At 43.1% G+C, this 14175-nt stretch overlaps 1 non-coding gene across 1 annotated transcript; it reads right to left on the bottom strand.

Moving 5' to 3' along the window:
* Nucleotides 1-208: 208 nt before the first annotated feature.
* LOC116474033 (U6atac minor spliceosomal RNA) lies at nt 209-334 on the bottom strand. Its single transcript, XR_004249574.1, has one exon. It is a non-coding gene; the product is annotated as a U6atac minor spliceosomal RNA (small nuclear RNA).
* Between the last annotated feature and the right edge of the window lie 13841 nt (nt 335-14175).

The raw sequence follows: 14175 nt of genomic DNA, 5'->3' as shown, positions 1-14175 counted from the left end.
AGATATTCTTGTTTTTTTTTAACATATATATATATATTTTATTATACTTTAAGTCCTAGGGTACATGTTCACAACGTGCAGGTTTGTTACATATGTATACATGTGCCATGTTGGTGTGCTGCACCCATTAACTCCTCATTTACATTAGGTATGTCTCCTAATGTTATCCCTCCCCACTCCCCCCACCCCACAACAGGCCCCGGTGTGTGAAAAACGATGGTTAGATGCCACAAAGTAGGTGGCAATGCCTTAACCATATGTGTGTTGTCAGGCCTGAGGGCCTCTTCCATCCTTGTCAAGGGGAGTACTAACCTTCTCTCCTTTCATACAACACAAAGATATTCTTAAGACTTCTAGAGTAGACCCTGAACAATTTTAGAATAAGGAACTAATAGATATCAGTGCTTTCATGAAGAAGGCTTTTGCTTCTCCTAATGAGGGAAAAATTATAAAAATTCTAAGACAGGAAAGTTATGATCCAAACTTGAAATAAACTAATGTGGTATAAATTTGGGCAACTGTGGTTCTTTAAGAAAAGAGAATCCATCATACAATTTTCCTTTTCTTATTTTTTCTTTTTCTTTTTTTTTTGAGACAGGGTCTCACTCTGTCACCCAGGCTGGAGCACAGTGGTGACCTCAGCTCACTGCAACCTCTGCCTCCTGGGGTCAAGTGATTCTCATGCCTCAGCCTCCCAAGCAGCTGGGATTACAGGTGCCCGCCACGACACCCAGCTAATTTTTGTATTTTTTAGTAGAGACAGGGTTTCACCATGTTGGTCAGGCTGATCTTGAACTCCCAACCTCAAGTGATCTGCCCACCTCAGCCTCCCAAAGTGCTGGGATTACAGGCGTGAGCCACCATGCCTGGCCCATCATAGAATTTTCTAGGAATATTGCCCTTTGAGAGGTCTAGGGTGATGACATAATTATAGAGGAAAACATAATGTCATAACAATTTAATATTTTTATTAATTTTAAATTTGTGTCATCAACCTACAGACAAAGAGGATGGGGGTTCAGTTATGATTTCTGAACAGAATGTAAATATTTTCAACCTCAACAATGTAAATATCAAAGTGAAGCTCACAGAAACCAGAAGGTAGAAGTAGGAAAAGAGATGGAGGCAAAGGTAGGGGAAAAAAGTCAAGAGACATTAGTGAAAATTGACAGAATTAAAAACAAATAGTTTAAGAACAGAATCTAAATATATAAAAGTAACCAATGGAAAGAAAACCAATGATACAACAAAAGTCACGGTAAAAAGAAGAAAAGGAGAAATGGGGTGGTATTAATTAGTTAAATCCTTATTAATCATAATAAGCAATAAGTAGACAATGCCTACAGTTGGTAAGTTAAGAATTAGCAATATACAGAAATATATATGAAACCAAAATAACTAATGAAAGAAAAGGAGATTGGGCACGGTGGCACATGCCTGTAATCCCAGCACTTTGGGAGGCAGAGGCAGGCAGATCATTCAAGTTCTGGAGTTTGAGGCCAGCCTAAACCACGTAGTGAGACCTCATTGCTACAAAAAAAACAGAAAAATTAGCTGGGTGTGGTGGTGCATGCCTGTATTCCCAGCTACTTCAGAGGCTGAGGCAGGAGAATCAGTTGAGCCCAGAAAGTGGAAGCTACAGTGAGCCAACAGAGTGAGACCATCTCAAAAAAATAAAAAAAAATGAAGAAGAAAGGAAGGAAGGGAGGGAGGGAGGGAGCGACGGGGGGGGGGGGGCAGGGGGCGGGGAGGAGGAGGAGAGAAGGAGTGGGAGGAGTGGAGAAGGAGGGGGAGGAGGAGAAGGATAAAAGGTTACAAGTGGTTGTTACTAGGAATGGGGGAGAAGTGGGTAATGGCACTGAAGCTTTTTATTATGTCTTTCAGCATTCTCTGATTGTTCTTAAACCATCAACAGATCTGAGTATGTAGACTAAAAGGGAATATTTGGTGAAGAGATCTTCTTTCACTATGTACACTTGCTATGGACATGTTCATGCCTGCTGCCTGGCAGGCACCATTCATTAAGTAGGCCCCTGTTGCCAAGGAAACCAGCTCTTCACTGATACCAAAGATAATGCAGAGGTCTGCTGCTCACCAAGCAACTTTCCTCATGAGCTATGCCCCCACCTTCCTGAACTGTCTCTTGCCCCTGTGTGATACTGTCGTGCTGCACGAAGCTTACACTTGCTATCTCTCACTTCCCTCTTAGTCACTTGTGATGCTGGCTAAGGGAGCTAGGCCAGTCAGCAGTGACCTGTTGCCCTTGGTTTATTATAAGCAACCTGTTTACAAGAAATGAACTTCCGTTGTTTTATAAATGATATGCATCACAGAACACAGAATAATATCAAAACCACATTAGTTTTTTCATACTTGCTTCATTGACCCCAGGGGAAGAGTGGAGAGCAGGGAGAGGACTTTCTCTTTTCTTAAATACTAATTATGTTGAGGTATAAAGAACATATAGTAAGTTCACAAACCTTAAGTATACAGTTTGATGAGTTTTGGCAAATATATACGCCTGTGGAACCAACACCTCTGTCAAGATATAAATACTTACATCAGCCGAGCGCAGTGGCTCATGCCTGTAATCCTAGCACTTTGGGAGGCCAAGGCAGGCGGATCATGAGGTCAGGAGATCGAGACCATCCTGGCTCTCTACTAAAAATACAAAAAATTAGCCAGGCGTGGTGGCACGTGCCTGTAGTCCCAGCTACTCAGGAGGTTGAGGTAGGAAAATCGCTTGAATCCGGGAGGCAGAGGTTGCACTGAGCGGAGATAATAGCATCACTGCACTCCAGCCTGGGCAACAGAGCGAGACTCTGTCTCAAAAAAAAAAAAAAAATACATCGACCCAGAAAGTTCCTTCTGTCAGTAGCACTTCACGCCCCCATGCCCCCAACCCTTGGACTCCCTGCCTTCCCATCTCCACTCCCAACCCTCACTGCTCTGATTCTATCACCATTGTTTAGATTCTTCTGCTGTTGATCTTCATAAAACCAGTATATTTCCTTTTGGGTTTATTTTCCTCAGAATAATGTTTTTAACATTTTTCCATATTGTTATGTGTATCAGTCATTTCTTCCAGATTAGTACTTTATTGTATGGATAGAGCCTATTTTGTTTACCCATTTCCTGTTGACAGACATTTGGTTTGTTCCCAGTTTTGGGTTATAATGAATAAAGCTGCTATGAACATTCTTGAACGATGAACATTGTTGTGGACATATGTTTTGATTTTTTTGTGTAAATACCTAGGAGTGAAATTATTGAGGTATGGTATAGGTTTATGCTTAACTTTATAGAGTACTTAAACTTGATTCTTTTATTTAAAATTGTGATAAAATACACATAAAATGGACCGTCTTAACTGTTTTTAACTGTACAGTGCAGTGGTATTAAGCACATTCACATTGTTGCACGACCATCACCACCATCCATCGGCAGAACTATTTTTATCTTGCAAAACTAGAACTCTGAACCAGGTGCGGTGGCTCACGATTGTAATCTCAGCACTTGGAGAGGCCGAAGCAGGATGATCGCTTCAGCCCAGGAGTTTGAGACCAGCTGGGGCAATATAGTGAGACACTCTCTCTATAAAAACAAAATAAAAATAGACCAGGAGCGATGGCTCACGCCTGTAATCCCAGCACTTTGGGAGGCCACGGAGGGCAGATTGCCTGAGCTCAGGAGTTCAAGACCAGCCTGCCCAACATGGTGAAACCCCATCTGTACTAAAAATACAAAAAATTAGCTAGGCGTGGTGGCGCGTGCCTGTAGTCCTGGTTACTCTGGAGGCTGCAGCAGGAGAATCGTTTGAACCTGGGAGGCGGAGGTTGCAGTGAGCCGAGATCATGCAACTGCACTACAGCCTGGGCAACAGAGTGAGATTCTATCTCAAAAAAATAAAATAGCCAGGCGCGGTGGCTCACGCCTGTAATCCCAGCACTTTGGGAGGCCAAGGCAGGCAGATCAAGAGGTCAGGAGATTGAGACCATCCTGGCTAACACAGTGAAACCCCGTCTCTACTAAAAATACAAAAAAATTAGCTGGCAGTGGTGGTGAGCACCTGTAGTCCCAGCTACTCAGGAGGCTGAGGCAGGAGAATGGCATGAACCCGGGAGGCAGAGCTTGCAGTGAGCTGAGATCATGCCACTGCACTCCAGCCTGGGCGACAGAGCGAGACTCCGTCTCAAAAATAAATAAATAAATGAAATAAAATAAAATAAAATAAAAATAGTCAAGTGTGGTGATACATGTCTGTAGTCCCAGCTACTCAGGAAGCTGAGGTGGGAGGGTCGCTTGAGCCCAGGAGTTCAAGGCTGCAGTGAGCTTTGAGCATGCCGTTGTACTCCCCCTGGGTGACAAAGCAAGGCCCTATCTAAAACAAACAAACAAATAAACAAAAAACCTCAAAACTGGAACTCGGTATCTATTAAACAGTAATCTCTCATTGAGTGGTGTTAAGAGTAAAAATTTTTTTTAACAAAAGAAAAAAGTAAATTTTGAAAAAAGAATTAAAAAAAAAATCTCCATTACCCCCTCCCCCAGCCCCTGGCAACTACCATTCTACTTTCTGTCTTTCTGAATTTGACTACTGTACATAACCTTATATAGGTGAAATCGAATAGTATTTGTCTTTTTGTGACTGACTTATTTCACTTAGGATAGTGCCCTCAGCTTTTAAAAGGAAAGACATTTTGATATATGCTACAACATAATATTCCATTGTATGTACGTACCAAATTTTATTAACGATTTCATCTGTCAATGAACATTTGGGTTGCTTCCACCTTTTGTCTATTGTGAATAATGCTGCCGCGAACATGTTTAAGTCCTTGCTTTCATTTTTTTGTGTATACACCCAGAAGTTGAAATGTTGGATTATATGTAATTCTATTTTTAATATGAGTGACTGCCATACTGTTTTCTATAGTGGCTGCACTGCTTTACATTCCCATTAAGAGAACATGAGTGTTCCAGTTTCACCATATCCTCACCAACACTTATTTTCTGTTTTGTTGGTGGTAGCCATCCTACTGGATGTAAACTTGATTCATTTTTCAAACCTTTTTAATATGGAATTTTCTTTTTTTTTTTTTTTTTTTTTTGAGAAGGAGTCTCGCTCTTTCACCCAGGCTGGAGTGCAGTGGCGCGATCTCGGCTCACTGCAGGCTCCGCCCCCTGGGGTTCACGCCATTCTCCTGCCTCAGCCTCCCGCGTAGCTGGGACTACAGGTGCCCGCCACCTCGCCCGGCTAATTTTTTGTATTTTTAGTAGAGACGGGGTTTCACCGTATTAGCCAGGATGGTCTTGATCTCCTGACCTCGTGATCCGCCCGCCTCGGCCTCCCAAAGTGCTGGGATTACAGGCGTGAGCCACCGCGCCCGGCCTAATATGGAATTTTCAAACATACACAAAAGATGAGAGATCTCCAGGTACCCACCACAAGCTTTAATAATGATTAACATTTGGTAGCAGGTGGACAAAGATATACCTTCTCTATAGCAGCTATAAGATCAGGGACAAACAGAGATCTATTTGGAACTGCCAACTAAGAATGGTGTTTTGTAGGCTGCCTGATGAATAAGGTTAGATAACTAATGGCCAGTCTTTCAGCCTGTGCTCAAGGGATAGGATAACAATAAAGCATAGTTGGTGAAGGAGCAGCAGAGAAAGGTCACAATCCATAGGCCGTAAGAGAACCCTCACCATCACTTACCATTCAGACCACAAGAGAACCCTCACCATCACTTACCATTCAGACCACAAGAGAACCCTCATCATCACTTACCATTCAGACCACTTGCTTCATATTCTAACAAGTCATTTTCCTTTCATAAAAGGAAGCTGAAGCTTTTATTTGTGTTTGTGGTGCATGTGATCCATGAGAGGGGACTCAACCAGGTGCTATGTGTGAATAGTACTTAATCCGACAGTATTAGTGGGCTGGCGGGCTTTCCTGGTTACATGGGAACCCTAGAAACCCAAGCCAAGCACAAAAGCCAAGAATGAATTCTCCAGTAAGTCATCTGGTAGCCTTGACATGCTCATGCTTAAAAAAGAGCCAGTGACCCATTAATAGGAAGCTCCTGAAATGAGTCCTCTGAACATGTGCAAGTATGGTCAGCTATACCTGAGCTGAGACTTGCCTGTTTCCCTGCCAGGAAATCATGGGCTCAGAAATGGCAGGCACCATGTGTATTAACTATATTTCCTTATTTTCTGTCTTCTTGATGTTTTGGCATCAGATGCCTCTTTGACCTAAGAGACTTCCCCTCCTAGTACTAGCTAATTCCTGGAAATATCAAACCACTCCCCTGTAAGCATGCCATTCCTATGCAAACCAACCAATCCAGAGCCCATACTCTAAACCACTTCCTTTACCTGGCTCTTCCACACCAGAGGGCAATGTTCCTCTGTCCTAATCATTCCCAAGGCTAGATAACAGATAACTACAAATGCTCCTTGACTTATGGTGGGGTTACATCCTAATAAACCCATCATAAGTTGAAAATATCATAAGTCAAAAGTACATTTAAATCAGGTGTGGTGGCACATGCCTGTAGTCCCAGCTACTTGGGAGGCTGAGACAGGAGGATCACTTGAGGCTGTGGTGCACTATGATCATGCCTGTGAATAGCCACTGCACCCCAGCCTGGGCAACGGAGTGAGACTTCATACCTTAAAAAAAAATTAAAAAACAAGCTCTCACCAGTCGAAGATGAGGCAACATAAGCAATAAGCACTAAAAAGAATAATGACTGCGAACCAAAATAAATAAAAAGATAAAAGTCCACAAGTTTGTAAATAAAAGGTTTTATTTAAAAGCCCACAAGTAAAAAAGAGGAGAGAAATGCTAACTCCTAACTCTGAAAATTAGTAATTAAAGGGAAAGAAGCCTTCAACAATTTTTTTTTTTTTTTCTGAGACAGAGTCTTGCTCTGTCACTCAGGCTGAAGTACAGTGGCATAATCACAGCTCACTGCGCCCTCGAACTCCTGGGCTTAAGCAATCCTCCTGCCTCAGCCTCCCAAGTGGCTTGGACTACAGGTGTGTGCCTCCACACTCGGCTGATTTTAAATTTTTTGTAGAGATGGGGTCTCACTATATTGCCCAGGCTGGTCTCCAACTCCTGGGCTCAAGCAAAACTCCCACCTCAGCCTCCCAAGTAGCCAGTGCCATAGGTGTGCACCACCATGCCCGGCTAATTTTCTTGTTTTCCATTTTGTAGAGATGGGGTCTCACCATGTTGCCCAGGCTGTTCTCCAACTCCTGAGCTCAGACAATCCTCCCGCCTCAGCCTCCCAGGTGTGAGCCACCATGCCTGGCCAACATTTTTTTAATGAAGGCCCCCTGGGGCCAGGCACTGGTTTGGGCACTGAAGATTCAGCAGTAAAGTAAAATAAATTTCCTCATTGATCTTGTCAGTGACTCCTTTGCATGCTTGCTTCACACTATATTTCAAGGTAACCAAATAGTTGTACTTAGAAAAAGTTCCATCTTACAGAAAACTTTCAGCTAATAAATGTAGAGGGAATGGCAAAGTTAGAAAAACAACTATATTTTAAGTCCTAATGAAACAACAGACCCACACAACAATGACCAATGGATGAAAAATATCAGGTGAAACACTTACACGGAACCTGTCAATGGCAAGATTGGGCTGTAACCACCTGAAACCACTGACCAATCTCGGCATTACTAAAACAGGGCTGACCAGATAGTCTGTGATTCTGATGTAATGCAATAAGAAGTACATAGCACCACCTTTTCAGTAGCCAAAACAATTAAACCTGAATCTAATCAAGCCTTTAGAATTACCTTCACGATTGGATGAAATATGGAGAGCAGAGGAACAAATTCAACAGCACAAAAAGGAAGAAAACAGATAAATCTAGAGTGTGCCACATTCTACAAAACTGAGCTGGTTTCTTCGTCAAGACAATGGCATGGAAAAAAATGGGAAGTAGGCAAAGGGACTCCTCTGGATTGAATGAAATTTAAGGGACACAATAGCCAAGTATGATGTGTGGACCTTGTTTGGACCTAGTTTGAAGAAATCGATTGTAAAAAGTCATTTTTGAAAATAAATAGGGAAATCTGAATGTGAGCTAGGCATTAGTTTTTGCCAAAGAATTATTATTAGGTGTGATAATGGTACTGTAATTATGTAAGATTGTAATTATTTATATTGTTTTTAGAGATAAAAATAAGACCTTCAGTGCTGAAGAAGGGCACAGTGGCACATGGCACAGCACAGCACAGCATCTACATCATCAGTCAAATAAGAACTCTTTTTTTTTTTTTTGAGACAGAGTCTCGCTCTGTCGACCAGGCTGGAGTGCAGTGGCATGATCTCGACTCACTGCAACCTCTGCCTCCCGGGCTCAGGCAATTCTCCTGCCTCAGCCTCCCGAGTAGCTGGGATTACAGGGGTGTAACACCATTCCCGTCTAATTTTTTTTGTATTTTTAGTAGAGACCGGGTTTCACCATGTTGGCCCGGCTGGTCTTGAACTCCTGACCTCAGGTAATCCACCCGCCTCAGCCTCCCAAAGCGCTGGAATTATAGGCGTGAGCCACCGTGCCCCGCCCAGTCAAATAAGAATTCAAGACAGCTGTCAGGCTAAAGTTCGGCGAGGAACGCGCGGCTGGGCGGCGGGAGGAAACTCGGCGCCGGGCCGGGCCCTGGAGCTGGTCCCCGGCGCCGCAGGCTGGTGTTGTCTTGTGCTCTGGCTTCCCACGGCTTCCGTATCCATGCTTATTTGTACTTTCAAGTGCTGAGTCCTGGGGACATTCGATACATCTTCACAGCCACACCTGCCAAGGACTTCGGTGGTATCTTTCACACAAGGTATAAGCAGATTCACCTTGTCCCCGCTGAACCTCCAGAGGCCTGCGGGGAACTCAGCAGGTTTCTTCATCCAGGACCAGATCGCTCTGGTGGAGAGTGGGGTCTGCTCCCTCCTCTCCAAGACTCAGGTGGTCCAAGAGCATGGCGGGCGGGCCGTGATCATCTCTGACAATGCGGTTGACGACAGCTTCTATGTGGCGATGATCCAGGACAGTACCCAGCGCACAGCTGACATCTCCGCCCTCTTCCTTCTCCGCTGCTCCCTGGAACAGCATGGGCTGCCATGGACCATCATTTCCATCCCAGTCAATGTCACCAGTATTCCCACCTTTGAGCTGCAGCAACTGTCCTGGTCCTTCTGGTAGAAGTTTGTCCCACATTCCAGCCATAAGTGACTCTGAGGTGGGAAGGGGAAACCCAGGAATTTTGCTATTTGGAATTTGGGAATAGCATTTGGGGACAAGTGGAGCCAGGTAGAGGAAAAGGATTTGGGCGTTGCTAGGCTGAAAGAGGGAAACCACACCACTGGCCTTCCCTTCCCCAGGGCCTCCAAGGGTGTCTCAGAAGGGGCAAGAGACAGGCCCCAGGGCTTCTGGATAGAACCTGAAACAAAAGGCACTGAAGGTAGGTGGCCTGTCACATCTCACCTGGCTCCAGCCTCCCCTACCCAGGGTCTCTGCACAGTGACCTTCACAGCAGTTGTTGGAGTGGTTTAAAGAGCTGGTGTTTGGGGACTCAATAAACCCTATTGCCTTTTTAGCAATAAAAAAAAAAAGAAAAGGCAATAAAAGGCATAATATAGGCTTTAGAAATTTATATTTATAATGGGTTTGATGTACAATAAAGATACATTATTTATTTATTTATTTATTTTTTGAGATGGAGTCTTGCTCTGTTGCCCAGGCTGGAGTACAGTGGCGCAATCTCGGCTCACTGCAAGCTCCGCCTCCGGGGTTCACGCCATTCTCCTGCCTCAGCCTCTCCGAGTAGCTGGGACTACAGGCGCCCGACACCACACCCGGCTAATTTTTTTGTATTTTTTAGTAGAGACGGGGTTTCACCATGGTCTCGATCTCCTGACCTCATGATCTGCCCGCCTCGGCCTCCCAAAGTGCTGGGATTACAAGCGTGAGTCACCGTGCCCGGCCTGATACATTAGTTATTAAACAAGGTATAAAAATATTCAATTCAAGGATATGGAAAATAATCTAATGAAAAAATAACAAAATAGGAAGAATTAATTTTAAAAAGCAGAAGTCAATGAAATAGAAAATAATAATACTGATATATAGGCTGGGTGTGGTGGCTCATGCCTGTAATCCCAGCAATTTGGGAGGCCAAGGCAGAAGAACTGCTTGAGCCTAGGAGTTGGAGAACAGCCTGGGCAATATAGGAAGACCCCATCTCTACAAAAAATTAAAAATCAGCCAGACATGGTGGTGTGCGCCTGTAGACCCACCTGCAGGGGAGGATTGCTTGAGCCCAGGATCCTGAAGCTGCAGTATGCCGTGTTTGCACCACTGCACTCCAGCCTGGGTGATAGAGGGAGACCCTGTCAGGAAGGAAAGAAGAGAGGAAGGAAGGAAGTAATAATAATAATATATAAATGCAGGAACAAATTCTCTTAAAAAGACAAAAATAATCTCTGGTGAGCCTAATTAAGAAAAAGAGAAAGCCCATGAGAGAGAGCATAACCTGAGATACAGAGAAAACAAAAATGCTAAAAATAACTCAATAAATTTGAAAACCTTAATGAAAAACTCCCTAGGAAAATTTGTTAAAATTGAAATTAATTCAATATGTGTAAGATAGAAGAAATGGAAAAATTGTCAAAGAACTAACTAAAGTGAAGCTTGGGGCGGTGGCTGACACCTGTAATCCCAGCACTTTGGGAGGTTGGGGGCGAGAGGATCATTTGAGCTCAGGAGTTCAAGACCAGCCTGGGCAACATGGCAAAAACCCCATCTCCACCAAAAAAAAACATTAAAATTAGCCAGGTGTGGTAGAGTGTGCCTGTAGTTCCAGCTACTTAGGAGGCTGTGGTGGAAGGACCACTTGAACCTGGAGGTCAAGACTGCAGTGAGTTGTTATTATCCCACTGCACAGCCTGGGTGACAGAGCGACACCCTGTCTCAAAAAAACCAAACCAAAATAAACCGAAAAAAAAAACTAAAGTGATACCATTCTCATTCTTTCTTAAAAAATGAATTATTGGCCGGGCGCGGTGGCTCACGCCTGTAATCCCAGCACTTTGGGAGGCCGAGGCAGGCGGATCACACGGTCAGGAGATCAAGACCATCCTGACTAACACGGTGAAACCCCGTCTCTACTAAAAATACAAAAAATTAGCCGGGCATGGTGGCGGACACCTGTAGTCCCAGCTACTCGGGAGGCTGAGGCAAGAGAATGGCGTGAACCTGGGAGGCAGAGCTTGCAGTGAGCCGAGATCATGCTACTGCACTCCAGCCTGGGTGACAGAGCAAGACTCCGTCTCAAAAAAAAAAAAAAAAATTATTTTACTGATGTATAATAGGTATACATAGATTTGGAGTACATGTGAAGTTCAAATTGGTGTACTCGGGATATCCATCACCTTAAATATTTGTCTTGTCTTTACACTAGAAACATCCAAGCTATTCTCTTCTAGCTACTTTGAAATGTACAAGATTACTGTAAACTATCAAACACTAGGTCATATTCCTTCTATAAAACCATATATTTGTATCAGTTGATCAACTTCTCTTCCTCCTCTCCTCCTGATACCTTTCCTGGCCTCTGGTAACCATAAATCTACTCTCTATCTTCATGAGATCCAATTTTTTAGTTTCCACATATGAGTAAGAGCGTGTGATATTTGTCTTTCTGTGCTTGACTTATTTCATTTAGCATGATGATCTTTAATTCCATGTTGCTACAAATGACAGGATTTCATTTTTTATGGCTGAATAATATTCTATTTTGTGTATGTACCACATACATATTTTCTTTTTCCTTTTTTTTTTTTTTTTGAGATGGAGTCTTGCTCTGTTGCCCAGGCTGGAGTGCAGTGGTGCCATCTCGGCTCACTGCAAACTCTGCCTCCTGGGTTCACGCCATTCTCCTGCCTCAGTCTCCCGAGTGGCTGGGACTACAGGCACCCGCCACAATGCCCGGCTCGTTTTTGTTTTGTTTTGTTTTTGTTTTGTTTTGTTTTTGTTTTTTGTATTTTTAGTAGAGACGGGGTTTCACCGTGTTAGCCAGGATGGTCTCGATCTCCTGACATTGTGATCTGCCCGCCTTGGCCTCCCAAAGTGCTGGGATTACAGGCGTGAGCCACTGTGCATGGCCCACATCCACATTTTCTTTACCTATTCATCCATTGATGAGCACTTTGATTCCGTATTTAAGCTATTGTGAGTAGTGCTGCAACAAACATGAGAGTGCAGATACCTCTTTGGTATACTGACTTTCTTTCTTTTGGATATACGCTCAGTACTGGAATTGCTGGATCATATGGTAGTTCTAGTTTTAGTTTTTTGAAGAAACTCCATACTGTTCTCCATAGTGACTGTACTAACTTACATTCCCACCAACAGTGTACGAGCGTTCCCCTTTCTCCACATCCTCACCAGCATCTGTTATTGCCTGTTGTTTTGACAAAAGCCATTTTTACTGGGGTAAGCTGACATCTCATTGTAGTTTTGATTTGCATTTATCTAATGATTAGTGATGCTGAGCACTTCTTCATGTACCTGTTGGCCATTTGTATGTCTTCTTTTGAGAATTGTCTATTCAGATCTTTTGTCCATTTTTAAATCAGATTTTTTTTTTCTATTTGTTTGAGCTCCTTGTATATTCTGGTCACTAATTCCTTGTTAGATGGGTAGTTTGCAAATATTTTCTCCTATTCTGTGGGTTGTCTCTTTAGTTTGTTGATTGTTTCCTTGATGTGCCGCTTCTTAGCTTGATGTAAGCTCACTTGTCTACTTTTGCTTTGGTTGCCTGTGCCGTTGAGGTCTTACACAAAAAAATATTTGCCCAGACCACTGTCCGGAAGAAGAAACTGTCTCCAGTTTCTTCTAATAGTTTCACATTAGGCTTTTTTTTTTTTTTTTTTTTTTTTTAGACGAAATCTTGCCCTGTTGCCCAGGCTGGAGTCCAGTGGTGCGATCTCAGGTCACTGCAACCATGGCCTCTGGGTTCACACCATTCTCCTGCCTCAGCCTCCCAAGTAGCTGGGACTACAGGTGTACGCCATCATGCCTGGATAATTTTTTGTTTTTTCAGTAGAGATGGGGTTTCACCATGCTGGCCAGGCTGGTCTCGAACTCCTGACATCATGATCTGCCCGCCTCAGCATCCCAAAGTGCTGGGATTACAGGTGTGAGCCACCGCGCCCAGCCCAGACTTACGTCTTTAATCAATTTTGATGTGATTTTTTTTTTTTTTGGTATGGTGAGAGATAGTTTACTTCTTCTGCATATAGTTGTCCAGTTTTCCCAGTGACACTTATTGAAGAGACTGTCTTTCTCCCATTGTATATTCTTGGTACCTTTGTCAAACATAAGTTGGCTGGGTGGATTTACATGAGTTCTCTATTCTGTTCCATTGGTCTATGTCTCTTATTTTTATGCCAGTACCATGCTAATTTAGTTATTACAGCTTTGCAGTAAATTTTGAAGTCAGGTAGTGAAATGCCTTCAGTTTTATTCTTTTTGCTCAGGATTGTTTTGTCTATTAGGGGTCTTTTCTAGTTCCACATAAATTTTAGGATTTTTTTTCTATTTCTGTGAAGAATGTCATTGGTATTTTCATAGGTTTTGCATTAAATTGGTAAATTGCATTGAGTAGAATTGCCATTTTATTTGAGACGGGGTCTTCATTCCGTCACCCAGTCTAGAATGCAATGGTGTGATCATGGCTCACTGTATGATCATGGTTCACTGTAGCCTTGACCTTAACTGGGCTCAAGTGATCCTCCCACTTCAGCCCCTCAAGTGGCTGGGACTGCATGTGCATACCACCACACCTAATTTTTTAAAAATTTTTTACAGAGACAGGGTCTCACTATGTTGCCCAGGCTGCTAGTGACCCTCCCACTTTGGCTTCCCAATGTGCTGGGATTACAGGTGCGAGCCATCACATTCAGCTATCATTTTAACAATAGTAATTCTTCCAGTCCATGAACATGGAATCTCTTTTGTGTGTGTGTGTCCTCCTCAACTTCTTTTATGCTTTATAGTTGTCCTTCTATAGATCTTTCACTTCTTTGGTTAAAATGATCCCAGGTATCTGCAGCTATTGTAAATGGGATTGCATTTTTTTTCTCCAAATTTTTCT

The sequence above is a fragment of the Hylobates moloch genome, unplaced genomic scaffold (assembly GCF_009828535.3).
Source record: "Hylobates moloch isolate HMO894 unplaced genomic scaffold, HMol_V3 SCAFFOLD_8, whole genome shotgun sequence".
In the NCBI taxonomy this organism is placed as follows: Eukaryota; Metazoa; Chordata; class Mammalia; order Primates; family Hylobatidae; genus Hylobates; species Hylobates moloch.
This window is presented reverse-complemented; position numbering and strand designations above follow the sequence as displayed.